This window comes from Rhipicephalus microplus, chromosome 1 (assembly GCF_043290135.1).
Source record: "Rhipicephalus microplus isolate Deutch F79 chromosome 1, USDA_Rmic, whole genome shotgun sequence".
In the NCBI taxonomy this organism is placed as follows: domain Eukaryota; kingdom Metazoa; phylum Arthropoda; class Arachnida; order Ixodida; family Ixodidae; genus Rhipicephalus; species Rhipicephalus microplus.
Window position 1 is genome coordinate 4,143,575 of NC_134700.1, and position 15,859 is coordinate 4,159,433.

A 15,859-nucleotide genomic window follows, 5' to 3' on the forward strand; every position below is an offset into this window, starting at 1 on the left:
TCGTAATGTTGTAGAGAGCATTGTAAAGTAGCGAGTAAAACGTTTTCTAACGATAGAAGTGCGAAGGTTATGTTAGGATGAGTTATGTTAGTTTAAGCTAGGTAGCGTCGTCAAACCACCAAAAAGGACGTCATCTAACGAGATATATTTGTTTTATTTCATGTACAAAACTGCAATAGGTGAAATGTTGTGAAAGCACACAAAACGGCATGAACAAGCCAAATACTGCGTGTTGTACCGTTACAAGTGCGAAACTGCTATGTTGTGATATTCTCGTTAAAGCGCATGCAAGCATCGTGAAACCTTAAAGATTGATGTCATTTAGCGACATACAGCGTTCTGTACTGTAATAAGTTGGTGAAAAACTGTGAGGTCAGGCAAATATCGTAATTGTGAACGAAACAGTGTAATAGAGCGTTTTTCAATACAAGTGCGAATGTTAGGTTAGGTTAAGATATGAACCGTCGTAAAACCGCATTAAACAATGTCACTTAGTGAGATGCAGTGTTTTTCACCATTACAAGTCGGGAACTGCGATATCTAATGTGAAAGCGCTTGCAACCGTCGTTAGGTTAGGTTAGGTTAGGTTACGTTAGGTTAGGTTAGGTTAGGTTAGGTTTGGTTAGGTTAGGTTATGTTAGGTTAGGTTTGGTTAGGTTAGGTTAGGTTGGGTTAGGTAAGGTTAGGTTAGGTTAAATTAGGTTAGGTTAGGTTAGGTTAAGATATGAACCGCGCTAAAACCGCATTAAACAATATCACTTAGTGAGATGCTGTGTTTTTCACCATTACAAGTCGGGAACTGCGATATCTAATGTGAAAGCGCATGAAACCGTCGTAATCTTGTAGAAAACATTGTAAAGTAGCGAATAAAACGTTTTCTAATGATAGAAGTGCGAAGGTTAGGTTAGTTTGAGCTAGGTAGCGTAGTGAAACCACCAAAAACGATGTCATCTAACGAGATAGTGTTGTTTTATTGCGAGTACGAAACTGCGATAGGTGAAATGTTGTGAAAGCACACAAAACGGCATGAACAAGCCAAATACTGCGTGTTGTACCGTTACAAGTGCGAAACTGCTATAATGTGATATTCTCGTTAAACCGCATGCAAGCATCGTGAAACCTTAAAGAACAATGTCATTTAGCGAGATACAGCGTTCTGTACTGCAATAAGTTGGTGAAAAACTGTGAGGTTATGCAAATATCGTAATTGTGAACGAAACAGTGTAATAGAGCGTTTTTAGATACAAGTGCGAATGGTAGGTTAGGTTAAGATATGAACCGTCGTAAAACCGCAATAAACAATGTCACTTAGTGAGATGTAGTGTTTTTCAACATTACAAGTCGGGAACTACGATATCTAATGTGAAAGCGCATGAAACCGTCGTAATCTTGTAGAAAACATTGTAAAGTTGTGAGTAAAACGTTTTCTAACGATAGAAGTGTGATGGTTAGGTTAGGTTAGGTTAGTTTAAGCTAGGTAGCGTCGTGAAACTACCGAAAACGACGTCATCTAACGAGATAGTGTAGTTTTATTGCGAGTATGAAACTGCGATAGGTGAAATGTTGTGAAAGCACACAAAACGGCATGAACAAGCCAAATACTGCGTGTTGTACCGTTACAAGTGCGAAACTGCTATAATGTGATATTCTCGTTAAACCGCATGCAAGCATCGTGAAACCTTAAAGAACAATGTCATTTAGCGAGATACAGCGTTCTGTACTGCAATAAAATGGTGAAAAACTGTGAGGTTATGCAAATATCGCAATTGTGAACGAAACAGTGTAATAGAGCGTTTTTTAGATACAAGTGCGAATGGTAGGTTAGGTTAAGATATGAACCGTCGTAAAACCGCATTAAACAATGTCACTTAGTGAGATGCAGTGTTTTTCACCTTTACAAGTCGGGAACTGCGATATCTGAAGTGAAAGCGCTTGCAACCGTCGTTAGGTTAGGTTAGGTTAGGTTAGGTTAGGTTTGGTTAGGTTAGGTTAGGTTAGGTTAGATTAGGTTAGGTTGGGTTGAGTTGGGTTAGGTTAGGTTAGGATAGGTTAGGTTGGGTTAGGTTAGGTTAGGTTACGTTAGGTTAGGTTAGGTTAGGTTACGTAAGGTTAGGTTAGGTTAGGTAAGGATAATTTGGTTAGGTTAGGTAAGGTTAGGTTAGGTTAGGTTAGGTTGGGTTGGGTGTTGTTGGGTTGGGTTGGGTTGGGTTAGGTTTGGTTAGGTTAGGTTAGGTTAGGTTAGGTTTGGTTTGGTTAGGTTAGCTTAGGTTAGGTTAGGTTGGGTTAGGTTAGGTTAGGTTAGGTTATGTTGGGTTAGGTTAGTTTGGGTTAGGTTAGGTTAGGTTAGGATGGGTTGGGTTGGGTTAGGTTAGGTTAGGTTGGGTAAGGTTAGGTTAGGTTGGGTTAGGTTAGGTTACGTTAGGTTAAGGTATGAACCGTCGTAAAACCGCATTAAACCATGTCACTTAGTGAGATGCAGGTTTTTTCACCATTACATGTCGGGAACTGCGATATCTATTGTGTAAGCGCATACAACTGTCGTAATGTTGTAGAGAGCATTGTAAAGTAGCGAGTAAAACGTTTTCTAACGATAGAAGTGCGAAGGTTATATTAGGTTGAGTTATGTTAGGTTAAGCTAGGTAGCGTCGTGAGACCACCAAAAAGGACGTCATCTAACGAGATAGTGTTGTTTTATTGCATGTACGAAACTGCAATAGGTGAAATGTTGTGAAAGTACACAAAACGGCATGAACAAGCCATATACTGCGTGTTGTACCGTTACAAGTGCGAAACTCCTATTTTGTGATATTCTCGTTAAAGCGCATGCAAGCATCGTGAAACCTTAAAGAATGATGTCATTTAGCGAGAGACGGCGTTCTGTACTGTAATAAGTTGGTGAAAAACTGTGAGGTCATGCAAATATTGTAATTGTGAACGAAACAGTGTAATAGAGCGTTTTGAGATACAAGTGCGAACAATAGGTTAGGTTAAGATATGAACCGTCGTAAAACCGCATTAAACACTGTCACTTTGTGAGATGCAGTGTTTTTCACCATTACAAGTCGGGAACTGCGATATCTAATGTGAAAGTGCATGAAACCGTCGTTAGGTTAGGTTAGGTTAGGTTAGGTTTGGTTAGGTTAGGTTAGGTTAGGTTAGATTAGGTTAGGTTGGGTTGAGTTGGGTTAGGTTAGGTTAGGTTAGGTTAGGTTGGGTTAGGTTAGGTTAGGTTAGGTTACGTTAGGTTAGGTTAGGTCACGTTAGGTTACGTTAGGTTAGGTTACGTTAGGTTAGGTTAGGTTAGGTAAGGATAATTTGGTTAGGTTAGGTAAGGTTAGGTTAGGTTAGGTTAGGTTGGGTTGGGTGTTGTTAGGTTGGGTTGGGTTAGGTTGGGTTAGGTTAGGTTAGGTTACGTTAGGTTAGGTTAGGTTAGGTTAGGTTACGTTAGGTTATGTTAGGTTAGGTTATGTTACGTTAGGTTAGGTTAGGTCAGGTAAGGTTAGGTTACGTTAGAATAGGTTAGGTAAGGTTAGGTTACGTTAGGTTAGGTTAGTTAGGGTTAGGTTAGATTAGGTTAGGTTGGGTTGGGTTGGGTTAGGTTAGGTTAGGTTAGGTAAGGTTAGGTTAGGTTAGGTTACGTTAGGTTAAGGTATGAACCGTCGTAAAACCGCATTAAACAATGTCACTGAGTGAGATGCAGTGTTTTTCACCTTTACAAGTTGGGAACTGCGATATCTAATGTGAAAGCGCTTGAAACCGTCGTAATGTTGTAGAAAGCAATGTAAAGTAGCGAGTAAAACGTTTTCTAACGATAGAAGTGCGAAGGTTATGCTCGGTTGAGTTATGTTAGTTTGAGCTAGGTAGCGTCGTGAAACCACCAAAAACGACGTCATCTAACGAGATACTGTTGTTTTATTGCGAGTACGAAACTGCGATAGGTGAAATGTTGTGAAAGCACACAAAACGGCATGAACAAGCCAAATACTGCGTGTTGTACCGTTACAAGTGCGAAACTGCTATGTTGTGATATTCTCGTTAAAGCGCATGCAAGCACCGTGAAACCTTAAAGAATGATGTCATTTAGCGAGAGACAGCGTTCTGTACTGTATTAAGTTGGTGAAAAACTGTGAGGTCATGCAAATATCGTAATTGTGAATGAAACAGTGTAATAGAGCGTTTTTCAATACAAGTGCGAATGTTAGGTTAGGTTAAGATATGAACCGTCGTAAAACCGCATTAAACAATGTCACTTAGTGAGATGCAGTGTTTTTCATTATTACAAGTCGGGAACTGCGATATCTAATGTGAAAGCGCATGAAACCGTCGTTAGGTTAGGTTAGGTTAGGTTAGGTTAGGTTTGGTTAGGTTAGGTTAGGTTAGGTTAGGTTAGATTAGGTTATGTTGGGTTGAGTTGGGTTAGGTTAGGTTAGGTTAGGTTAGGTTGGGTTAGGTTAGGTTAGGTTAGGTTACGTTAGGTTAGGCTAGGTAAGGTTAGGTTAGGTTAGGCTAGGTTGGGTTGGGTGTTGTTGGGTTGGGTTGGGTTATGTTGGGTTAGGTTAGGTTAGGTTACGTTAGGTTAGGTTGGGTTAGGTCAGTATAGGTTAGGTTAGGTTAGGTTAGGCTGGGTTGGGTTGGGTTAGGTTAGGTTAGGTTAGGTTAGGTAAGGTTAGGTTAGGTTAGGTTAGGTTACGTTAGGTTAAGGTATGAACCGTCGTAAAACCGCATTAAACAATGTCACTTAGTGAGATGCAGTGTTTTTCACCTTTACAAGTTGGGAACTGCGATATCTAATGTGAAAGCGCTTGAAACCGTCGTAATGTTGTAGAAAGCAATGTAAAGTAGCGAGTAAAACGTTTTCTAACGATAGAAGTGCGAAGGTTATGTTAGGTTGAGTTATGTTAGTTTAAGCTAGGTAGCGTCGTGAAACCACCAAAAACGACGTCATCTAACGAGATAGTGTTGTTTTATTGCGAGTACGAAACTGCGTAAGGTGAAATGTTGTGAAAGCACACAAAACGGCATGAACAAGCCAAATACTGCGTGTTGTACCTTTACAAGTGCGAAACTGCTATGATGTGATATTCTCGTTAAAGCGCATGCAAGCATCGTGAAACCTTAAAGAATGATGTCATTATCGAGAGACAGCGTTTTGTACTGTAATAAGTTGGTGAAAAACTGTGAGGTCATGCAAATATCGTAAATGTGAACGAAACAGTGTAATAGAGCGTTTTTAAATACAAGTGCGAATGTAGGTTAGGTCAAGATATGAACCGTCATAAAACCGCAATAAACAATGTCACTTAGTGAGATGCAGTGTTTTTCACCATTACAACTCGGGAACTGCGATATCTAATGTGAAAGCGCATGAAACCGTCGTAATGTTGTAGAGAGCATTGTAAAGTAGCGAGTAAAACGTTTTCTAACGATAGAAGTGCGAAGGTCATGTTAGGATGAGTTATGTTAGTTTAAGCTAGGTAGCGTCGTCAAACCACCAAAAAGGACGTCATCTAACGAGATATATTTGTTTTATTTCATGTACAAAACTGCAATAGGTGAAATGTTGTGAAAGCACACAAAACGGCATGAACAAGCCAAATACTGCGTGTTGTACCGTTACAAGTGCGAAACCGCTATGTTGTGATATTCTCGTTAAAGCGCATGCAAGCATCGTGAAACCTTAAAGATTGATGTCATTTAGCGACATACAGCGTTCTGTACTGTAATAAGTTGGTGAAAAACTGTGAGGTCAGGCAAATATCGTAATTGTGAACGAAACAGTGTAATAGAGCGTTTTTCAATACAAGTGCGAATGTTAGGTTAGGTTAAGATATGAACCGTCGTAAAACCGCATTAAACAATGTCACTTAGTGAGATGCAGTGTTTTTCACCATTACAAGTCGGGAACTGCGATATCTAATGTGAAAGCGCTTGCAACCGTCGTTAGGTTAGGTTAGGTTAGGTTACGTTAGGTTAGGTTAGGTTAGGTTAGGTTTGGTTAGGTTAGGTTAGGTTAGGTTAGGTTATGTTAGGTTAGGTTTGGTTAGGTTAGGTTAGGTTAGGTTAGGTTGGGTTAGGTAAGGTTAGGTTAGGTTAAATTAGGTTAGGTTAGGTTAGGTTAAGATATGAACCGCGCTAAAACCGCATTAAACAATATCACTTAGTGAGATGCTGTGTTTTTCACCATTACAAGTCGGGAACTGCGATATCTAATGTGAAAGCGCATGAAACCGTCGTAATCTTGTAGAAAACATTGTAAAGTAGCGAATAAAACGTTTTCTAATGATAGAAGTGCGAAGGTTAGGTTAGTTTGAGCTAGGTAGCGTAGTGAAACCACCAAAAACGATGTCATCTAACGAGATAGTGTTGTTTTATTGCGAGTACGAAACTGCGATAGGTGAAATGTTGTGAAAGCACACAAAACGGCATGAACAAGCCAAATACTGCGTGTTGTACCGTTACAAGTGCGAAACTGCTATAATGTGATATTCTCGTTAAACCGCATGCAAGCATCGTGAAACCTTAAAGAACAATGTCATTTAGCGAGATACAGCGTTCTGTACTGCAATAAGTTGGTGAAAAACTGTGAGGTTATGCAAATATCGTAATTGTGAACGAAACAGTGTAATAGAGCGTTTTTAGATACAAGTGCGAATGGTAGGTTAGGTTAAGATATGAACCGTCGTAAAACCGCAATAAACAATGTCACTTAGTGAGATGTAGTGTTTTTCAACATTACAAGTCGGGAACTACGATATCTAATGTGAAAGCGCATGAAACCGTCGTAATCTTGTAGAAAACATTGTAAAGTTGTGAGTAAAACGTTTTCTAACGATAGAAGTGCGATGGTTAGGTTAGGTTAGGTTAGTTTAAGCTAGGTAGCGTCGTGAAACTACCGAAAACGACGTCATCTAACATGATAGTGTAGTTTTATTGCGAGTATGAAACTGCGATAGGTGAAATGTTGTGAAAGCACACAAAACGGCATGAACAAGCCAAATACTGCGTGTTGTACCGTTACAAGTGCGAAACTGCTATAATGTGATATTCTCGTTAAACCGCATGCAAGCATCGTGAAACCTTAAAGAACAATGTCATTTAGCGAGATACAGCGTTCTGTACTGCAATAAGTTGGTGAAAAACGGTGAGGTTATGCAAATATCGTAATTGTGAACGAAACAGTGTAATAGAGCGTTTTTAGATACAAGTGCGAATGGTAGGTTAGGTTAAGATATGAACCGTCGTAAAACCGCATTAAACAATGTCACTTAGTGAGATGCAGTGTTTTTCACCTTTACAAGTCGGGAACTGCGATATCTGAAGTGAAAGCGCTTGCAACCGTCGTTAGGTTAGGTTAGGTTAGGTTAGGTTAGGTTAGGTTTGGTTAGGTTAGGTTAGGTTAGGTTAGATTAGGTTAGGTTGGGTTGAGTTGGGTTAGGTTAGGTTAGGATAGGTTAGGTTGGGTTAGGTTAGGTTAGGTTACGTTAGGTTAGGTTAGGTTAGGTTACGTAAGGTTAGGTTAGGTTAGGTAAGGATAATTTGGTTAGGTTAGGTAAGGTTAGGTTAGGTTAGGTTAGGTTAGGTTGGGTTGGGTGTTGTGGGTTGGGTTGGGTTGGGTTAGGTTTGGTTAGGTTAGGTTAGGTTAGGTTAGGTTTGGTTTGGTTAGGTTAGCTTAGGTTAGGTTAGGTTGGGTTGGGTTGGGTTAGGTTAGGTTAGGTTAGGTTAGGTTATGTTGGGTTAGGTTAGTTTGGGTTAGGTTAGGTTAGGATGGGTTGGGTTGGGTTAGGTTAGGTTAGGTTGGGTAAGGTTAGGTTAGGTTAGGTTAGGTTAGGTTACGTTAGGTTAAGGTATGAACCGTCGTAAAACCGCATTAAACCATGTCACTTAGTGAGATGCAGGTTTTTTCACCATTACATGTCGGGAACTGCGATATCTATTGTGTAAGCGCATACAACTGTCGTAATGTTGTAGAGAGCATTGTAAAGTAGCGAGTAAAACGTTTTCTAACGATAGAAGTGCGAAGGTTATATTAGGTTGAGTTATGTTAGGTTAAGCTAGGTAGCGTCGTGAGACCACCAAAAAGGACGTCATCTAACGAGATAGTGTTGTTTTATTGCATGTACGAAACTGCAATAGGTGAAATGTTGTGAAAGTACACAAAACGGCATGAACAAGCCATATACTGCGTGTTGTACCGTTACAAGTGCGAAACTCCTATTTTGTGATATTCTCGTTAAAGCGCATGCAAGCATCGTGAAACCTTAAAGAATGATGTCATTTAGCGAGAGACGGCGTTCTGTACTGTAATAAGTTGGTGAAAAACTGTGAGGTCATGCAAATATTGTAATTGTGAACGAAACAGTGTAATAGAGCGTTTTGAGATACAAGTGCGAACAATAGGTTAGGTTAAGATATGAACCGTCGTAAAACCGCATTAAACACTGTCACTTTGTGAGATGCAGTGTTTTTCACCATTACAAGTCGGGAACTGCGATATCTAATGTGAAAGCGCATGAAACCGTCGTTAGGTTAGGTTAGGTTAGGTTTGGTTAGGTTAGGTTAGGTTAGGTTAGATTAGGTTAGGTTGGGTTGAGTTGGGTTAGGTTAGGTTAGGTTAGGTTAGGTTGGGTTAGGTTAGGTTAGGTTAGGTTACGTTAGGTTAGGTTAGGTCACGTTAGGTTACGTTAGGTTAGGTTACGTTAGGTTAGGTTAGGTTAGGTAAGGTTAGGTTAGGTTAGGTTAGGTTGGGTTGGGTGTTGTTAGGTTGGGTTGGGTTAGGTTGGGTTAGGTTAGGTTAGGTTACGTTAGGTTAGGTTAGGTTAGGTTAGGTTACGTTAGGTTATGTTAGGTTAGGTTATGTTACGTTAGGTTAGGTTAGGTCAGGTAAGGTTAGGTTACGTTAGAATAGGTTAGGTAAGGTTAGGTTACGTTAGGTTAGGTTAGGTTAGTTAGGGTTAGGTTAGATTAGGTTAGGTTGGGTTTGGTTGGGTTAGGTTAGGTTAGGTTAGGTAAGGTTAGGTTAGGTTAGGTTACGTTAGGTTAAGGTATGAACCGTCGTAAAACCGCATTAAACAATGTCACTGAGTGAGATGCAGTGTTTTTCACCTTTACAAGTTGGGAACTGCGATATCTAATGTGAAAGCGCTTGAAACCGTCGTAATGTTGTAGAAAGCAATGTGAAGTAGCGAGTAAAACGTTTTCTAACGATAGAAGTGCGAAGGTTATGTTCGGTTGAGTTATGTTAGTTTGAGCTAGGTAGCGTCGTGAAACCACCAAACACTACGTCATCTAACGAGATACTGTTGTTTTATTGCGAGTACGAAACTGCGATAGGTGAAATGTTGTGAAAGCACACAAAACGGCATGAACAAGCCAAATACTGCGTGTTGTACCGTTACAAGTGCGAAACTGCTATGTTGTGATATTCTCGTTAAAGCGCATGCAAGCATCGTGAAACCTTAAAGAACGATGTCATTTAGCGCGAGACAGCGTTCTTTACTGTAATAAGTTGGTGAAAAACTGTGAGGTCATGCAAATATCGTAATTGTGAACGAAACAGTGTAATAGAGCGTTTTGAGATACAAGCGCGAATGTAAGGTTAGGTTAGGATATGAACCGTCGTAAAACCGCATTAAACAATGTCACTTTGTGAGATGCGGTGTTTTTCACCATTACAAGTCGGGAACTGCGATATCTAATGTGAAAGCGCTTGCAAATGTCGTTAGGTTAGGTTAGGTTAGGTTAGGTTAGGTTACGTTAGGTTAGGTTAGGTTAGGTTAGGTTAGGTTAGGTTATGTTAGGTAAGGTTTGGTTAGGTTAGGTTAGGTTAGGTTGGGTTAGGTAAGGTTAGGTTAGGTTAAATTATGTTAGGTTAGGTTAGGTTAGGCTGATATGAACCGCGCTAAAACCGCATTAAACAATGTCACTTAGTGAGATGCTGTGTTTTTCACCATTACAAGTCGGGAACTGCGATATCTAATGTGAAAGCGCATGAAACCGTCGTAATCTTGTAGAAAACATTGTAAAGTAGCGAATAAAACGTTTTCTAACGATAGAAGTGCGAAGGTTAGGTTAGGTTAGGTTAGTTTAAGCTAGGTAGCGTCGTGAAACTAGCAAAAACGACGTCATCTAACGAGATAGTGTTGTTTTATTGCGAGTATTAAACTGCGATAGGTGAAATGTTGTGAAAGCACACAAAACGGCATGAACAAGCCAAATACTGCGTGTTCTACCGTTACAAGTGCGAAACTGCTATATTGTGATATTCTCGTTTAAGCGCATGCAAGCATCGTGAAACCTTAAAGAACAATGTCATTTAGCGAGATACAGCGTTCTGTACTGTAATAAGTTGGTGAGAAACTGTGAGGTCAAGCAAATATCGTAATTGTGAACGAAACAGTGTAATTGAGCGTAATTAGATACAAGTGCGAATGTTAGGTTAGGTTGAGATATCAACCGTCGTAAAACCGCATTAAACAGTGTCACTTAGTGAGATATAGTGTTTTTCAACATTACAAGTCGGGAACTACGATATCTAATGTGAAAGCGCATGAAACCGTCGTAATCTTGTAGAAAACATTGTAAAGTTGCGAGTAAAACGTTTTCTAACGATAGAAGTGCGAAGGTTAGGTTAGGTTAGGTTAGTTTAAGCTAGGTAGCGTCGTGAAACTACCAAAAACGACGTCATCTAACGAGATAGTGTTGTTTTATTGCGAGTATTAAACTGCGATAGGTGAAATGTTGTGAAAGCACACAAAACGGCATGAACAAGCCAAATACTGCCTGTTCTACCGTTACAAGTGCGAAACTGCTATATTGTGATATTCTCGTTAAAGCGCATGCAAGCATCGTGAAACCTTAAAGAACAATGTCATTTAGCGAGATACAGCGTTCTGTACTGCACTAAGTTTGTGAAAAACTGTGAGGTTAAGCAAATATCGTAATTGTGAACGAAACAGTGTAATAGAGCGTTTTTAGATACAAGTGCGAATGTTAGGTTAGGTTAAGATATGAACCGTCGTAAAACCGCATTAATCAATGTCACTTAGTGAGATGCAGTGTTTTTCACCATCACAAGTCGGGAACTGCGATATCTAATGTGAAAGCGCTTGCAACCGTCGTTAGGTTAGGTTAGGTTAGGTTAGGTTAGGTTTGGTTAAGATATGAACCGTCGTAAAACCGCATTAAACAATGTCACTTAGTGAGATGCAGTGTTTTTCACCATCACAAGTCGGGAACTGCGATATCTAATGTGAAAGCGCTTGCAACCGTCGTTAGGTTAGGTTAGGTTAGGTTAGGTTAGGTTTGGTTAGGTTAGGTCAGGTTAGGTTAGATTAGGTTAGGTTTGGTTAGGTTAGGTTAGGTTAGGTTGGGTTAGGTTAGGTTAGGTTGGGTTAGGTTAGGTTAGGTTAGGTTAGGTTACGTTAGGTTAGGTTAGGTTACGTTAGGTTAGGTTAGGTTAGGTTACGTTAGGTTGGGTTAGGTTAGTTTGGGTTAGGTTAGGTTAGGTTAGGTTGGGTTGGGTTGGGTTAGGTTAGGTTAGGTTAGGTTAGGTAAGGTTAGGTTAGGTTAGGTTAGGTTACGTTAGGTTAAGGTATGAACCGTCGTAAAACCGCATTAAACAATGTCACTTAGTGAGAGGCAGTGTTTTTCACCTTTACAAGTTCGGAACTGCGATATCTAATGTGAAAGCGCTTGAAACCGTCGTAATGTTGTAGAAAGCAATGTAAAGTAGCGAGTAAAACGTTTTCTAACGATAGAAGTGCGAAGGTTATGTTAGGTTGAGTTATGTTAGTTTAAGCTACGTAGCGTCGTGAAACCACCAAAAACGACGTCATCTAACGAGATAGTGTTGTTTTATTGCGAGTACGAAACTGCGATAGGTGAAATGTTGTGAAAGCACACAAAACGGCATGAACAAGCCAAATACTGCGTGTTGTACCGTTACAAGTACGAAACTGCTATGTTGTGATATTCTCGTTAAAGCGCATGCAAGCATCGTGAAACCTTCAAGAATGATGTCATTTAGCGGTATACAGCGTTCTGTACTGTAATAAGTTGGAGAAAAACTGTGAGGTCATGCAAATATCTTCAATGTGAACGAAACAGTGTAATAGAGCGTTTTTAGATACAAGTGCGAACGTTAGGTTAGGTTAAGATATGAACCGTCGTAAAACCGCATGAAACAATGTCAATAAGTTAGATGCAGTGTTTTTCACCATTACAAGTCGGGAACTGCGATATCTATTGTGAAAGCGCATAAAACTGTCGTAATGTTGTAGAGAGCATTGTAAAGTAGCGAGTAAAACGTTTTCTAACGATAGAAGTGCGAAGGTTATATTAGGATGAGTGATGTTAGGTTAACTTAGGTAGCGTCGTGAGACCACCAAAAAGGACGTCATCTAACGAGATAGTGTTGTTTTATTGCATGTACGAAACTGCAATAGGTGAAATGTTGTGAAAGTACACAAAACGGCATGAACAAGCCAGATACTGCGTGTTGTACCGTTACAAGTGCGAAACAGCTATAATGTGATATTCTCGTTAAAGCGCATGCAAGAATCGTGAAACCTTAAAGAACGATGTCATTTAGCGAGATACAGCGTTCTGTACTGTATTAAGTTGGTGAAAAACTGTGAGGTCATGCAATTATCGTAATTGTGAACGAAACAGTGTAATAGAGCGTTTTGAGATACAAGCGCGAATGTTAGGTTAGGTTAAGATATGAACCGTCGTAAAACCGCATTAAACAATGTCACTTTGTGAGATGCAGTGTTTTTCACCATTACAAGTCGGGAACTGCGATATCTAATGTGAAAGCGCATAAAACCGTCGTAATGTTGTAGAGAGCATTGTAAAGTAGCGAGTAAAACGTTTTCTAACGATAGAAGTGCGAAGGTTATGTTAGGTTGAATTATGTTATTTTAAGCTAGGTAGCGTCGTGAAACCACCAAAAAGGACGTCATCTAACGAGATATAATTGTTTTATTTCATGTACGAAACTGCAACAGGTGAAATGTTGTGAAAGCACACAAAACGGCATGAACAAGCCAAATACTGCGTGTTGTACCGTTACAAGTACGAAACTGCTATGTTGTGATATTCTCGTTAAAGCGCATGCAAGCATCGTGAAACCTTAAAGAATGATGTCATTTAGCGATATACAGCGTTCTGTACTGTAATAAGTTGGAGAAAAACTGTGAGGTCATGCAAATATCGTCAATGTGAACGAAACAGTGTAATAGAGCGTTTTTAGATACAAGTGCGAATGTTAGGTTAGGTCAAGATATGAACCGTCGTAAAACCGCATTAAACAATGTCACTTAGTGAGATGCAGTGTTTTTCACCATTACAAGTCGGGAACTGCGATATCTATTGTGAAAGCGCATGAAACTGTCGTAATGTTATAGAGAGTATTGTAAAGTAGAGAGTAAAACGTTTTCGAACGATAGAAGTGCGAAGGTTATGTTAGGTTGAATTATGTTAGTTTAAGCTAGGTAGCGTCGTGAAACCAACAAAAAGGACGTCATCTAACGAGATATAATTGTTTTATTTCATGTACGAAACAGCAATAGGTGAAATGTTGTGAAAGCACACAAATCGGCATGAACAAGCCAGATACTGCGTGTTGTACCGTTACAAGTGCGAAACTGCTATAATGTGACATTCTCGTTAAAGCGCATGCAAGCATCGTGAAACCTTAAAGAACGATGTCATTTAGCGAGATACAGCGTTCTGTACTGCAATAAGTTGGTGAAAAACTGAGAGGTTATGAAATATCGTAATTGTGGATGAAACAGTGTAATAGAGCGTTTTTAGATACAAGTGCGAACGTTAGGTTAGGTTAAGATATGAACCGTCGTAAAACCGCAATAAACAATGTCACTAAGTGAGATGCAGTGTTTTTCACCATTACAAGTCGGGAACTGCGATATCTATTGTGAAAGCGCATGAAACTGTCGTAATGTTATAGAGAGCATTGTAAAGTAGCGAGTAAAACGTTTTCTAAAGATAGAAGTGCGAAGGTTATATTAGGTTGAGTTATGTTAGTTTAAGCTAGGTAGCGTCGTGAGACCACCAAGAAGGACGTCATCTAACGAGATAGTGTTGTTTTATTGCATGTACGAAACTGCAATAGGTGAAATGTTGTGAAAGCACACAAAATGGCATGAACAAGCCAAATACTGCGTGTTGTACAGTTACAAGTGCGAAACTGCTATAATGTGATATTCTCGTTAAAGCGCATGCAAGCATCGTGAAACCTTAAAGAACAATGTCATTTAGCGAGATACAGCGTTCTGTACTGCAATAAGTTGGTGAAAAACTGTGAGGTTATGCAAATATCGTAATTGTGAACGAAACAGTGTAATAGAGTGTTTTTAGATACAAGTGCGAATGGTAGGTTAGGTTAAGATATGAACCGTCGTAAAACCGCATTAAACAATGTCACTTAGTGAGATGCAGTGTTTTTCACCTTTACAAGTCGGGAACTGCGATATCTGAAGTGAAAGCGCTTGCAACCGTCGTTAGGTTAGGTTAGGTTAGGTTAGGTTTGGTTAGGTTAGGTTAGGTTAGATTAGGTTAGGTTAGGTTAGGTTAGGTTGGGTTAGGTTAGGTTAGGTTAGGTTAGGTTGGGTTAGGTTAGGTTAGGTTACGTTAGGTCAGGTTAGGTTAGGTTAGGTTAGGTTACGTTAGGTTAGGTTAGGTTAGGTAAGGATAATTTGGTTAGGTTAGGTAAGGTTAGGTTAGGTTAGGTTAGGTTGGGTTGGGTGTTGTTGGGTTGGGTTGGGTTGGGTTAGGTTTGGTTAGGTTAGGTTAGGTTAGGTTAGGTTTGGTTGGTTAGGTTAGGTTAGGTTAGCTTAGGTTAGGTTAGGTTGGGTTGGGTTAGGTTGGGTTAGGTTAGGTTAGGTTAGGTTGGGTTAGGTTAGTTTCGGTTAGGTTAGGTTAGGTTAGGTTGGGTTGCGTTGGGTTAGGTTAGGTTAGGTTGGGTAAGGTTAGGTTAGGTTAGGTTAGGTTACGTTAGGTTAAGGTATGAACCGTCGTAAAACCGCATTAAACAATGTCACTTAGTGAGATGCAGTGTTTTTCACCTTTACAAGTTGGGAACTGCGATATCTAATGTGAAAGCGCTTGAAACCGTCGTAATGTTGTAGAAAGCAATGTAAAGTAGCGAGTAAAACGTTTTCTAACGATAGAAGTGCGAAGGTTATGTTAGGTTGAATTATGTTAGTTTAAGCTAGGTAGCGTCGTGAAACCACCAAAAAGGACGTCATCTAACGAGATATAATTGTTTTATTTCATGTACGAAACTGCAACAGGTGAAATGTTGTGAAAGCACACAAAACGGCATGAACAAGCCAAATACTGCGTGTTGTACCGTTACAAGTACGAAACTGCTATGTTGTGATATTCTCGTTAAAGCGCATGCAAGCATCGTGAAACCTTAAAGAACAATGTCATTTAGCGAGATACAGCGTTCTGTACTGCAATAAGTTGGTGAAAAACTGTGAGGTTATGCAAATATCGTAATTGTGAACGAAACAGTGTAATAGAGTGTTTTTAGATACAAGTGCGAATGGTAGGTTAGGTTAAGATATGAACCGTCGTAAAACCGCATTAAACAATGTCACTTAGTGAGATGCAGTGTTTTTCACCTTTACAAGTCGGGAACTGCGATATCTGAAGTGAAAGCGCTTGCAACCGTCGTTAGGTTAGGTTAGGTTAGGTTAGGTTTGGTTAGGTTAGGTTAGGTTAGATTAGGTTAGGTTAGGTTAGGTTGGGTTAGGTTAGGTTAGGTTAGGTTAGGTTGGGTTAGGTTAGGTTAGGTTACGTTAGGTCAGGTTAGGTTAGGTTAGGTTAGGTT